Source organism: Mus musculus, chromosome 17 (assembly GCF_000001635.26).
Source record: "Mus musculus strain C57BL/6J chromosome 17, GRCm38.p6 C57BL/6J".
In the NCBI taxonomy this organism is placed as follows: domain Eukaryota; kingdom Metazoa; phylum Chordata; class Mammalia; order Rodentia; family Muridae; genus Mus; species Mus musculus.
Window position 1 is genome coordinate 84,915,993 of NC_000083.6, and position 12,075 is coordinate 84,928,067.

Consider the following 12,075-nt stretch of genomic DNA (forward strand, 5'->3'; position numbering starts at 1 on the left):
GAGAGAGGAAGACAATGGGAGAAAAAAATCATCCATAAGGAGAGGATGCTCATTGCCTGTCTTTTTCGTCTGGCTGGTTGGCTGCAGTTTCAACAGCTGCAGCCAGGGGAATCGTTTGGGGCCACAGTACTGAGGGTGCTGAAGCAGTGGACATTCAAGGATGTTGATCCCCGGCAATCTCAGACACCCTCGTTGCTTATGTTTATTTGACAGACAAATAAACTTCAATCTGCTGTTGCTGGGGTGGGGGGTTGTTAATACTCACAGATGAAGTTAATCCTAACTAGTACAAACTAAGGCTGGCATACAAAACCCTCCAGCTGTCTTTGAGCTTTTCTTAGAGAGTTTATGTCATAAGAGGTGAAAACAAGGGCTGGAGAAATGCCTCAGCATTTGAAAGCGCTGGGTGCTCTTCCAGAGGACCCGGGTTCAATTCCCAGTGTCCACATAGCAGCTCACAACTGTCTGTAACTCCAGACGCAGGGGATCTGGCACTCTCACACAGACATACACGCAGAGAAAACATAGGTGCACCTGAAATTTAAAAAAAAAAAATAGTGAAACCACTGGAGATAATTATACATGTACAGCTGCACAGAAGATATAGTGATGGGAATATGCCCAACTCTTAGCTTATTGGCTTAGGATGATAGATTTGTACGTAGAGTTTTTGTTCTGTTTTGTTTCAAGACAGGGTTTCTCTGTGTAGCCCTGGCTGTCTTGGAACTCACTCTGTACACCAGGCTGGCTTCAAACTCACAGAGATCCTCCTGCCTCTCCCTCCTCAGTGCTGGGATTAAAGGTGTGTATCACCACTGCCCACCTGGCCCTAGATGGTTTTTGTTTTTCTTTTGTTTTGATTTGATTTGATTGTTTTTTTAAACACTTTATGTTTCTTTATTTCTTCTCAATCCATCAGTGGAAAGAAATCATACCTCTCTCCCTTCCTAAGCCAGTTTTTTGTAGCTTGTTCTTTGCTACTGGAAATATATTTGAGTTTCCAGTTCTTCACAGTAGCTTTGCTGTGTGGATGCTGGGAGGGGTAGGGAGATCACTGAGGGAAGGTCTTAAGCAATAATCTAAATAATTGGAAATAGATACAAGTGTTCTGGGCAGGGTGGGGGCCGGGGAGGGGGAGACACATGAATTCAGGCAATATATTCTTCAGGTTTTTTTTCACTAACATTTCCCCTCACAATGGTCAAGAGTTTATTTTCATTGAAAATTCTAATTGAGGAGCGGCAAGATGGCTCAGCAGGTCAAGTGTCTCGCAAGCCTGATGGTGTAAGTCTGATCCCTGGAGCCCATGTAGAAATGGAAGGGGGGAGCCGATTCCACAAGGGATCCTCTGACCTCCACAAGCATGCTCTGCCATGCGCACAACCGCGATGGAAGTACTTTTCTAAAACGCAAAGGAAATGAAAATTTAAGACTATAAAGTTATACATGCTTATAATGTAAAAGAAAACCCACAAAGAGATCTCAAGAGAGTTAAAAGCATGTTATTTTTTTACTTTTTTTTTTTTTTTTTTTTTTGGTTTTTTGAGACAGGGTTTCTCTGTATAGCCCAGGCTGTCCTGGAACTCACTTTGTAGACCAGGCTGGCCTCAGAAATCCTCCTGCCTCTGCCTCCTGAGTGCTGGGATTAAAGGCGTGCACTACCACGCCCGGCTGTATTATTTTTTTAAGAACAAGAATAATTTTTTTTGTTTTTAATTAAATGTGAATAAAGTCCCAATATCCATAAAGGAATACATATATCTGGTATTATCTTCATTAGGACACAATCTGGATCATTATGGCGCTACCATTATTTGTAGTAGTTAGATCCAAAAGTTACTTAGTTTTGTGATAAAAAGTGACAGTGTTTTCTGATATGCTTCCCTCATTGTCAGGAACCATAAATACTTTAATCAGATTGTATCATAAATTATATATATATATATATATATATATATATATATATATATATACATATATATATATGCACACATATATAATATACACACATACATATATACATGTATGTGTATATATAGTGCATTGCATATCTATACATAATACATAATTTTATTTTTTTATTACTTATGCAATCAATTTTAAGGAATGCAGGAAAAAGCTGGGCATGGTGGCACACACCTGTAATCCCAGCACTTGGGAGGCAGAGGCAGGCAGATTTCTGAGTTTGAGGCCAGCCTGGTCTACAAAGTGAGTTCCAGGACAGCCGGGGCTATACAGAGAAACCCTGTCTCGAAAAAACCAAACCAAACCAAAACAAAACAAAAACAACCAACCAAACAAACAAAAAGAAATGCAGGAAAAATTGGTTGAGAAGCTAAATGTTAAGCAGTGTTATGAACACTGCACTGAAGGCTGAACATCTCAGAGATGTGTGACTTCGTTTCTCTACTGTGAACAGACACCATGACCAAGGCAACTCTTAGAGAGGACATTTGGTTGGGGCTGGCTTACAGGTTCTGAGGTTCAGTCCATTCTCATCAAGGCAGAGAAGTACGGCAATGCCCAGGCAGGTTCTGAAGGCAACCATGAGAAGACTGGTCCCCATGTGGCTAGGAGGGGCATCTCAAAGCCCACCCCCACGGTGACACACTTCTTCCAACAAGGTCACACCTCCAAATAGTGCCACTCTGTAGAGGGAAATACTAAAAAATGCAATCCATGCTATTGCCTTGCAAGGCAATGGTGGGCCTTATTCTCATCTTGGGCAAATTCTCTGACCTGGAGCTCTGAAGTCTCACCACCTGACTCGCTAAGTTCCCACTGGCAGACCACTACCATGCCAGCCCCAGGCTTCCAAATTCCCACAGCCTTTTGGAGTGTTACTTCTTGCAAACCCAGGCTTTCTCTCTGAAACCCAGTTGAGCCACCACACAGACTTAGTTCAGGGTGAATGGTAACTCAGTCACTAGGTGCAATAACTAACATCCTAATTTATAGGCCATTCTAAGTTAACCTGCCACCTGGAATGGGGTCTCCGCTGTCTACATTTTCACCTCCATCTCCCATCCTCCAACCTATTTTCTCTCCTCTTCCACTGTCCTTCTGTCCGACCTGGAAGTCCTGCCTTCTCACCCAGTGATTAGTTTCTTTATTCATTAGAAGGATCACAGAAGTCCTGAGTAATCCCAGCCAGCCCCTCCTGGGGAAGCTGTCAGAATACAAACAGCACCAGAGCTACCCACAACACTCCCCCCATTCTGTTCAGTAAAAGGTTCTTCCCTCCCAATATAAATTGAGCACAATGATCACCATTCTGTAATTTATAAAGTACAATATATACCCAGTCCACCATTTTTGTCAATGAAATAAAACATTGTTATCTATCCTAACTTAAAAGAGGCTTATAGCCGGGCATGGTGGTGCACGCCTTTGATCCCAGCACTCGGGAGGCAGAGGCAGGCAGATTTCTGGGTTCGAGGCCAGCCTGGTCTACAAAGTTAGTTCCAGGACAGCCAGAGCTATACAGAGAAACCTTGTCTCGAAAAACAAAAACAGGGCTGGAGAGATGGCTCAGTGGTTAAGAGCACTGACTGCTCTTCTACAGGTCCTGAGTTCAAATCCCAGCAACCACATGGTGGCTCACAACCATCCGTAATGAGATCTGATGCCCTCTTCTGGAGTGTCTGAAGACAGCTACAATGTACTTACATATAACAATAAATAAATCTAAAAAAAAAGAAAAGAAAAACAAAACAAAACAAAAATCTTAAAAGAGGCTTATAAAGCCGGGCGTGGTGGTGCACGCCTTTGATCCCAGCACTCGGGAGGCAGAGGCAGGTAGATTTCTGAGTTCGAGGCCTGCCTGGTCTACAAAGTGAGTGCCAGGACAGCCAGGGCTACACAGAGAAACCCTGTCTCGAAAAAACAAAAAACAAAAAACAAAAAAAAAAGAGGCTTATAAATCCATGTTATAATCTGGGTTAGCTTGTATACTATCTGAAAACTATCTTCTCAAATATATTTTCTCAATGTTAAATAGCCTGGGTTGGCTATGAGACGATAACTAGTCTTCAATCCTCTCAGAAATCCAAGAACAACCAAAATATAGGAAGCCTAACATAGCTTCCAGAACTAAGACAAATAGTAGAGACAGCTGCTTACCTATATAGCACCAGTAAGTCAGGAAGTTGGAGCATTGTCTTCAGCCTTCTGGCCCAAAATATTCTGACAGACCTTGAAAAACAAGAATTATTAAGGACTAGCTTATTCTGTCTCTGCTGAACTAAGCTGTCCTAACCTGTCACTTGTGTCCTCTCTGCAGGAGAAATAGGCACTTTCTGCCCAATGACCACCCAGCCACAATGTACAGCCCCACCTGGAGGTAGAGATAGATGCTCAGCTGCTTCTGTGAGTCCACGAGTGGGGAGCTGTGAGGAGCAGATTGGTCTCAACAACACGTGAATACATAACATTAAATGTCCTATTCTGTGGCACCTATGGAGCCTATAGGAGAGGAAGTGGAGCCAGAGCCACACAGTCCTCGGAGCCGTAAGTATTGGGGATTTCTTAGATAGATGATTAAATAATAGTAGGGTGCGTTTGCCCCATGTAGGTGTGTAGCTTGTGTTTATAGCAATTGAGTTTTGAGTTCATTGTGCAGGTTTTTGTGGGTTGAGAATTTACTAATATAAATCTGACTGATAAATCACAAGCCTACAAGCCTCTAGAGTTTGATTTTACTGGGACTGGGAATGTGAGCTGAATCCACAGCAAGAGAACCTTGAGACAGGTGGTTGCTGCATGCAGGAGGCGGCGAGACTGGGCCAACACTTACTCAAACTGCTCCATGCTTCCTGATCAAGATATTTGTGCAGAAGTAGAAACCCTGACTAAGACATATGTGCAATCCCAAAATCTGGGAAGCTGAAGCAGAAGGATCCTAAATTTGAGACCAGCCTGGGTTATAGAGAGAGACTGTCTCAAAACAAACAATCTAACTAACAATTATACAAATATGATGCATAAAACACTAAGTGAGTTATATGTTTTGAATCATTGTATCCCCGAATTTTAATATAGTAGTTAATTAATGATATCAATATCCACTTCCCAGCTAAGGAGAGTGAAGTTAAAGTGAGTTAGGGATTCTCTTAACAGGACCCTGGTGCTGTGTGCTGGGTACCCAGGCAGTCTGAAGTCAGTCTTTTGGGGGAAGAGTGTGGCTTTTGCCAATTTCAAGGAAAAGAAGGGTAGACATTTGGGGAAGACTAAAGTCCCAGAGTACTGTGTAAAAGTCGGCCACCTTGACCTGGGACCACCACTCAGCCCCCTGCGTCCTGCAGAAGTTTGTTTTTCATGCCACATCCCTCAGCGTGGCAAGACAAATGTCCTTGTCATGTCTGAGGGGGAAACTCTACTATGGAATATATTGAAGCTGGAGCAGCCTAAGAGATGAAAGCTAAGTTTCCCAAAGAGAAGTACTCTGTCCCTCCAACTCTGCTCAGAACACTGTGACCCCTCGGGGAAAGAAATGGCAAAGTAGAAAAGCAGTGCAAATAAAAGGAGAGAAATCGAAGTCACCTCCTCGCCTCAACCACTGCAGGCTCATGCTAGATCACACCAGTTGTGTGGGCTTTTCCCCAACTCCTTTTAAGATGGCTGCCCACAGTCATAGTAAGCACAGACGGCACAAACATTTGAGTGGGTTAGAAGGCTAGTCAGCATCACACCCATTCACGGCGAAAGATATTGTAGTGGCAGTGTGCTGGTTTTGTCCCAGACGCTTTAGTTCCAGTGCTGGCTGGACAGAACTCTGGTAAGGGCTCCGATTAGCGTCCTACTCTCTGTGACAGCTTGATCGGACATAGTCATGCTGGGTTCTCAGGGTTCAGCCTGTGAAATCGATAGGGCTGGTATTATTAGCCCCATTCTGCAGATGGGAAACTATTTTTAGGTAAGTAGGACAAGGTATCGTTGCCACCCTCATTTTATGAATGAGGAGACTCATTTTATACAAGCGGTGTGCTACAAATAGCTTTGGGAGGAATGCGGACCCGTAGAAAGTACACAGAAATCCGTAAACTGTTTAAAAGCAGGAAGCAAAGGAAACATGGGGCCCAGCTGAGATGCTCTTGGAGACTGCTGACTCACCAATGCTTTATAGTTACAGACTGCTGACTCACCAATGCTTTACAGTTACCACACTTGCATAAACGGTTTCTAAGCTAACAGGACACTAGCCTTCCAAGCCTTGCTCTGTAAGGACATGATTGGCAGGACTGTCCCTACACTGCTCTGTGCAACAGCACTCACATGGATATGATGCAACCCCCTAGCATCGCTTAGGAGTGGCAGGTGTTCCTTAGACGTGACAGAGTCTTGACGCTAAATCAGAGGCATTACGTAGATACGGCGGACATAAATCTCTGGCTTTGTCTTCAGTTTTTCCTCATCCGCGTCATCTGCTGTCTTCTCCAGTAGCTTCTGTCCTGATCTCCCCTTCCGTGAATCATATATTTTGGTATTTGTTTATGTCTATTTTAGTTGTGTCTTTTTTTATTTTTATTTTTTAAGAATAGAGTCTTGCTGGTCTTGAACTGCCACGGACCGAGCCCAGTCGGCCCCCCTCAATCCGTGGGAATCAGGGGTTCCGGCAGATGGGCATAGAGTCGCGGGAATTGACAGACAGACACAGACGGGAGAGAGTGTGCTGGATCTCAATGTAATTTGTCAAACCGAGCATCAAACTTTTTATACAGAAGAAAATAGGGAAGTTAGGTGACACACCGGCAAGGTACAATTTGGTTACCCGTTACCAAATTCTTACACAAAACAGAGGAATGCAAACACAGAAGATCTGGCAGCACTGGCCAGAACCAACTGGGATAAAATTCAATGTTAACAACTGGGATCAAAAACAGCTCCACCTAAGGTCCACTTAATCTTAGAAGCCAGGGGCAAGGGCTACATGTCCTTGCCATAGTTCCTATTCTAGACTATTGTATAGTCCACCTTCCCCCTAGGCCATTGTAAATACTTGTGTATGGGTGTAACTCAGCTATCTATAGTTCTAAGTATCTACTCTGGTTCCTTCTTAGATCACAAACTTCCTTCTTCCTAGATAAAGGTAAATTTCTGTGTAGGGCAGTGACTTAGCTATCCATGCCCAAGGTCGGATCAAGGACTGCCTAGAATCTAACTTAGCTATATGTCAAAATATCAATCCTTAGAAGCACTTGTAATAAAGCAATATTAAGGGAAAGCACACAGGTCCGTTTACCAACTAAAGCAAGGACATTGGAGCATTCCTTATACAGGATGCCATGGTTCCAGGAGACTAAGTTTCCATGAACTTTTCGCCTCCGGACAGCGCCCAGGTTTTGGGGACCTCTCATGCTTGTCACTACTGGAGTGGATGTAGCATCGAATTCCCGGTGATCCTCTTGCCCCAACTTTCTAAGTGTTGTGCCTGGGCTCATAATTAATGTTTCTACATAATCTTCTATGTTTCACTGTTGAAATTTGACTCTTAGAAGTTTTATATCCTTATAAAGGCTGTAATTCTGGAACTAGAAACTGTTTCCACATCTTTGTGCTTCAAGTTTTCCTGTGCTTAATGATAAGCAAAATAGTTTAAAAGTACAGTTTCAGTGTGTGTTTAAAACTTAAAGTCATTTAGCAGGGTGTTGTAGCAAGGGCCTTTTGTCCCAGCACTCAGGAGGCAGAGTGGGCAGATCTTTGTAAATCTGAGGCCAACCTCACCTCGTCTATACTGCAAGTTCCAGGATAATCAGGGCTACACAGAGAGACCCTGTCTCAAAAAGACAAAACAAAATTGGCATTATTTGTTATAAGTATGGTTAAAGATCCCAAATAATTCTAAAAAAAAAAAAATTAACTATACCATGAAAAAAAATTCCTTTTAATTTTACTAATTTGTTTATATTTCTTCTCTTTCCCTCCATCTCCCCCTCTGTCCTTCCCTTTTTTCTTTTCTGACAGCGTCTTCTGTTTCTCAGGCTGGCTTGAAACATATGACGTAGCTGAGGGTAACTTGAACTCCTAATGATCCTGCCTCCAACACTCCAGTGCTGTGATTGTAGGTGTGCACCCCCATTTGTGGTTTCTACAGTCCTGGGGGGTCAAGCCCTGGGCTTCATGCATGCTAAGCAAGCTCTTTCCCAGATGAACTATATCCTCAGCCCCATTGTGCATGTAGTTTTCTGATGGTAGGGTTATTTTAAACTTATATTCCTTTATTTGGTGACTCACAAGGACAAACAAATTTGACATCTTTTTAGTGTTACTCCAGAACAAATTCAAGAACAATGGTCATTCCAAGCTATAGTGGATTGCATTTCCTAAAAGAGACAGTATCATGTAGCTTATCACACTTAAGTACCAGATAGTTTATGTAACTATCAGGACTCTAAGGGAAATCTATCTTAATTTAAAACAACATTTTTTAAAAGTCTGTCAAAGGTTGGCAGCAGTTACACGTAATAGAAACTTGACTACACTAATAGCTTAACCAAAAGGAGTTGTTTTGTTTTGTTTGAGTCAAATACTTGCTGTGTAGCCCAGGCTGGCCTTAAACTCATAATCCTCCTGCCTCAACTCTGGAGTGGTGAGATTATAGACATGCACCTGCGTGATTTACTTCTGAGGAGGTTTTTGCCAGACAAAGTTGCCAGCTGTGATGAGCGAAAACCCAGGGTGCTCAGTCAAACATGTTTGTTTGTTTGTTTGTTTGTTTGTTTGTTTGTTTTTCTGACACAGGGTTTCTCTGTGTAGCCCTGGCTGTCCTGGAACTCACTTTGTAGACCAGGCTGGCCTCAAACTCAGAAATTTGCCTGCCTCTGCCTTCTGAGTGTTGGGATTAAAGGAGTGTGCCACCACGCCCGGCCAAACCTGGTTTTGATGAAAGCAATGCATACTATTTTAATGTCAATGTGCTGCATACACAAATTTAGGTGAGCAGTCTGCATTTTAATCTGTCAGTCACAGAAGTACCCGGAGGGTGGAGCTGTGCAGGGGTGTTCACAAGCTCCATTTTCTACTCCACTCACCCAGAATTTCTGTTGCCTGCACCACTGCAAGGTTGTCCCACCTCTAGGTTCAAATCCATGTTGTCAGTGGGACAAGAGGGGGAGGACAATGGCCTAAGACAGCTTCATCTGACCTGCTCCCGTGAACTCGATCCTTCCATGTCCCCTTACATTCTATCTGCCAGAACTAGACATATGTGTTTGTGAATGTATGTGTGCATGTATGTGTGTGTTTCTATGTATATATGTATAAGTTTATGTATATATATATATATATATATATATATATATATGTATATATATGTGTGTGTGTGTGTGTGTGTGTGTGTGTGTGTGTGTGTGTGTGTGTGTGTATAAGTGTGTATACATGTGCAGGTATATGTGAGTATGGGTTTATTATGTATTTGTGTATGTATGTTTATGTGTGTATATGTATATGAGTATGTGTATAGTGTTTATATGTGTGTGTGTGCATGTATATGTAAATGTGTGAATTTGTGTTTGTACATGCATGTTTGTGTGTGTAGATGTGTGTATGTATGTGAGTGTGTACATAAGTGTTTATATATGTGTGTCAGTGTGTGTGTGTGCATGCATATGTGAATGTGTATGTATATGTGTGTGTGCTATGTTTATGTGCACCGATGTATATGAATGTGCTTGTGGGAGTCAGGCAACTTTAGATGTCATTCCTTAGGAAGTTGTGCACTTTTGTTTTTATGACAAGACCTCTCACTGGCTTGGCCTTTGCTTCGCTGCTCCCAGTGAGCTCCAGAGACCCACCTGTCCTCACCTCCCCGTGGGATGGAGGTGTGGGCCTCTATCCCTGTGCTTTGTTTCTGTTGTGAATTACATGAGTGAATTACATGTTGTGAATTCTGATAACTGGACTCAGGCTCTCATGAGTGCAAGGCCAGCATTTACCAACTGAGCTGTCCCCCAGCTCTGTTCATTGAACAGAACAGCATCAGAAGTAGGGTCATGCGGTGGCCTTTGCCTGTTTCAGGTTTTCCTATACTGATAAGGAATGTAAAATAAGAATATAACTTCATCATGAATATTTCTAGTGTCATTACTATACAGAAATATACACAAATAAAAATAAAAACAGTTTTAATAAGGGTTTTCTCTGCCTTCCTTCCTTCCTTCCTTCCTTCCTTCCTTCCTTCCTTCCTTCCTTCCAACAATTTAATTACCTGTATGTTTTTGTTAAGTAGTGATCTCTGGTAAAATAAAAGTTTTGTGTCTAACTGAATAAGTAGCATAATTATTTTGGTCAGAGTAATAAAAACGAGTGCTATCTCCATTTTTGGGAGTGGTGTGGTCGTTAGAAGCTCCCAGAAGACATCATTCAGATAAGGTCACACCAAATAGAAGTTAGCTCACCAGATTAAAAATAGATGGGCTCAGTGACTCAGCAGGTAGCCTGCTGTTATCACCCACTGAGAACATCCTAATTCTCCCTTGTGCTACATCACAGAGGCGGTTCTAGCGGCTTTGTGGGGATTAGCTTATTTGGCTACTAGAAATAAGATCACAATATATCTAGGACATTCTGAGAGATGAGGCCATTATGGGTCGGATTCTAGTTAAGAACACATAAACACACATTCAGCATACCTGTGTGAGCTCCTTTCTCTGAGTATATTCTGGGTAAACTTCTGGGAGAAGCGTAATTAAGCCCACATTCAAAATAATAACTTGCTTTTTTTTTTTTAACAAATCGACAATGGCGTCAGCTTAAATTGGAAATGAACAGAGGAATCAGGTTACAGAGAGAGCTGAACTCTGGTTTCTAGATCAAGACTTCTGCTCATTGGAGGACTAGGAACATAACTTTCCACTTGTAAAAGTGGTCCTCTCTCACACCAAGGGGAGGAGAGCAATGGTGACAGCCCCAGTCTCCTGCCACACATTTCAAAGCCCCTCTGTAGAAGTGTACCTCCACAGGGTTCTCTGCCATCCTCTGGAAGCTTGCCTCTAGTCCCTTTTTCTTTGCCTATGCACCTTTCAGACCATATAACCTTTATATGGTATATTAATCCACCAGTTTTACCATTCCTTTGGAGGTTACTGCCTTTCTTGGTTAGGTTTTTTGTTTTGTTTTGTTTTGTTTTGACCAACTTAACACAAATCATAGTCACTTGGGAAGAAGGAATCTCAAGAAAATGTCTTCTTGGATTGGCCCGGGGGTAAGTTCGTGAGACATTTTCTTGGTTTTCTTGATTAATAATCAGTGTATGATGGTCCAAGCCGCTGTGGGCAGCGCCCTGGGCAGGTGGTCCTGGGATGAATAAGGAAGCAGGCTGTATAAGCCATGAGGAGCAAGCCCGGAAGCAGTGTTTCTGTGTGGTCTCTGCCTCAGCTCCTGCCTTGAGTTCCTGCTCAGGGTTCCCTTAGTGACCCTGTGTGATCTCAGAATTGTAAACTAAAATAAACCCTTTTCCACTGAGTTGCTTTTGGTCACATCAATAGAAACCCCGTGACTCTTTCTAGGAAGCCCCAATCTGTCTTTTATCATTTTAATTTGCATGTCACAAGAAACCCTAAGAGTACAGAAAAGTTTTTTTTTATTTTTCTCCCCTATATCCACGTTCAGGAGTGACCAAGAAAACTTACCTCCACATCCAGGACAATCAAGGAGGGTCTTACACCTAAGCAGAGTCTCAATTCTCCTGGAAGCAGACATGAGGAGTGGAGGGCACTATGGCTTGGATGTGTCCCTGACAGGGCATGTGTTGGAAACCTGATCTTCCACGTTGCCCTGTCAAGGAGCAAGCTTAAGGAATGAGGAGGAGGAGGAGGAGGAGGTCACAAGGATGGATTTATGGTATCACGAGACTACTTTTATCCTTGCAAGAGTAGGCTTTGTCCTCTCTTGTTCCCTGTCTTGCTGTCTCTTGCTCTCTCAAATTCCACTGAAGACATACGCATCACGAGAGCCCTTACCAGGCACCAGCAAGGTGTTCTTGGACTTTCAGTGAAATATATTCCTTTTCTTTATAAACTTGATCTACTATGGCAATAACATAAAAAAGGGGGGGCTAACACGGAAGGCCCATTCCTT

The 12,075-nt window shown here is 42.7% G+C and overlaps 1 long non-coding RNA gene across 1 annotated transcript in view; it reads right to left on the reverse strand.

Annotated features, from left to right (window-relative positions):
• Positions 1-1,189: 1,189 nt before the first annotated feature.
• The window catches only part of 1110020A21Rik (RIKEN cDNA 1110020A21 gene), a 40,529-nt gene continuing 29,643 nt past the window's right edge, over positions 1,190-12,075 (reverse strand). Inside the window, exons 3-4 of the long non-coding RNA NR_027929.1 lie at positions 4,123-4,194; positions 1,190-1,402 (exon numbers count right to left, since the gene is read on the reverse strand). This is a non-coding gene — a long non-coding RNA (RIKEN cDNA 1110020A21 gene). The remainder of the gene's footprint in view (positions 1,403-4,122; positions 4,195-12,075) is intronic.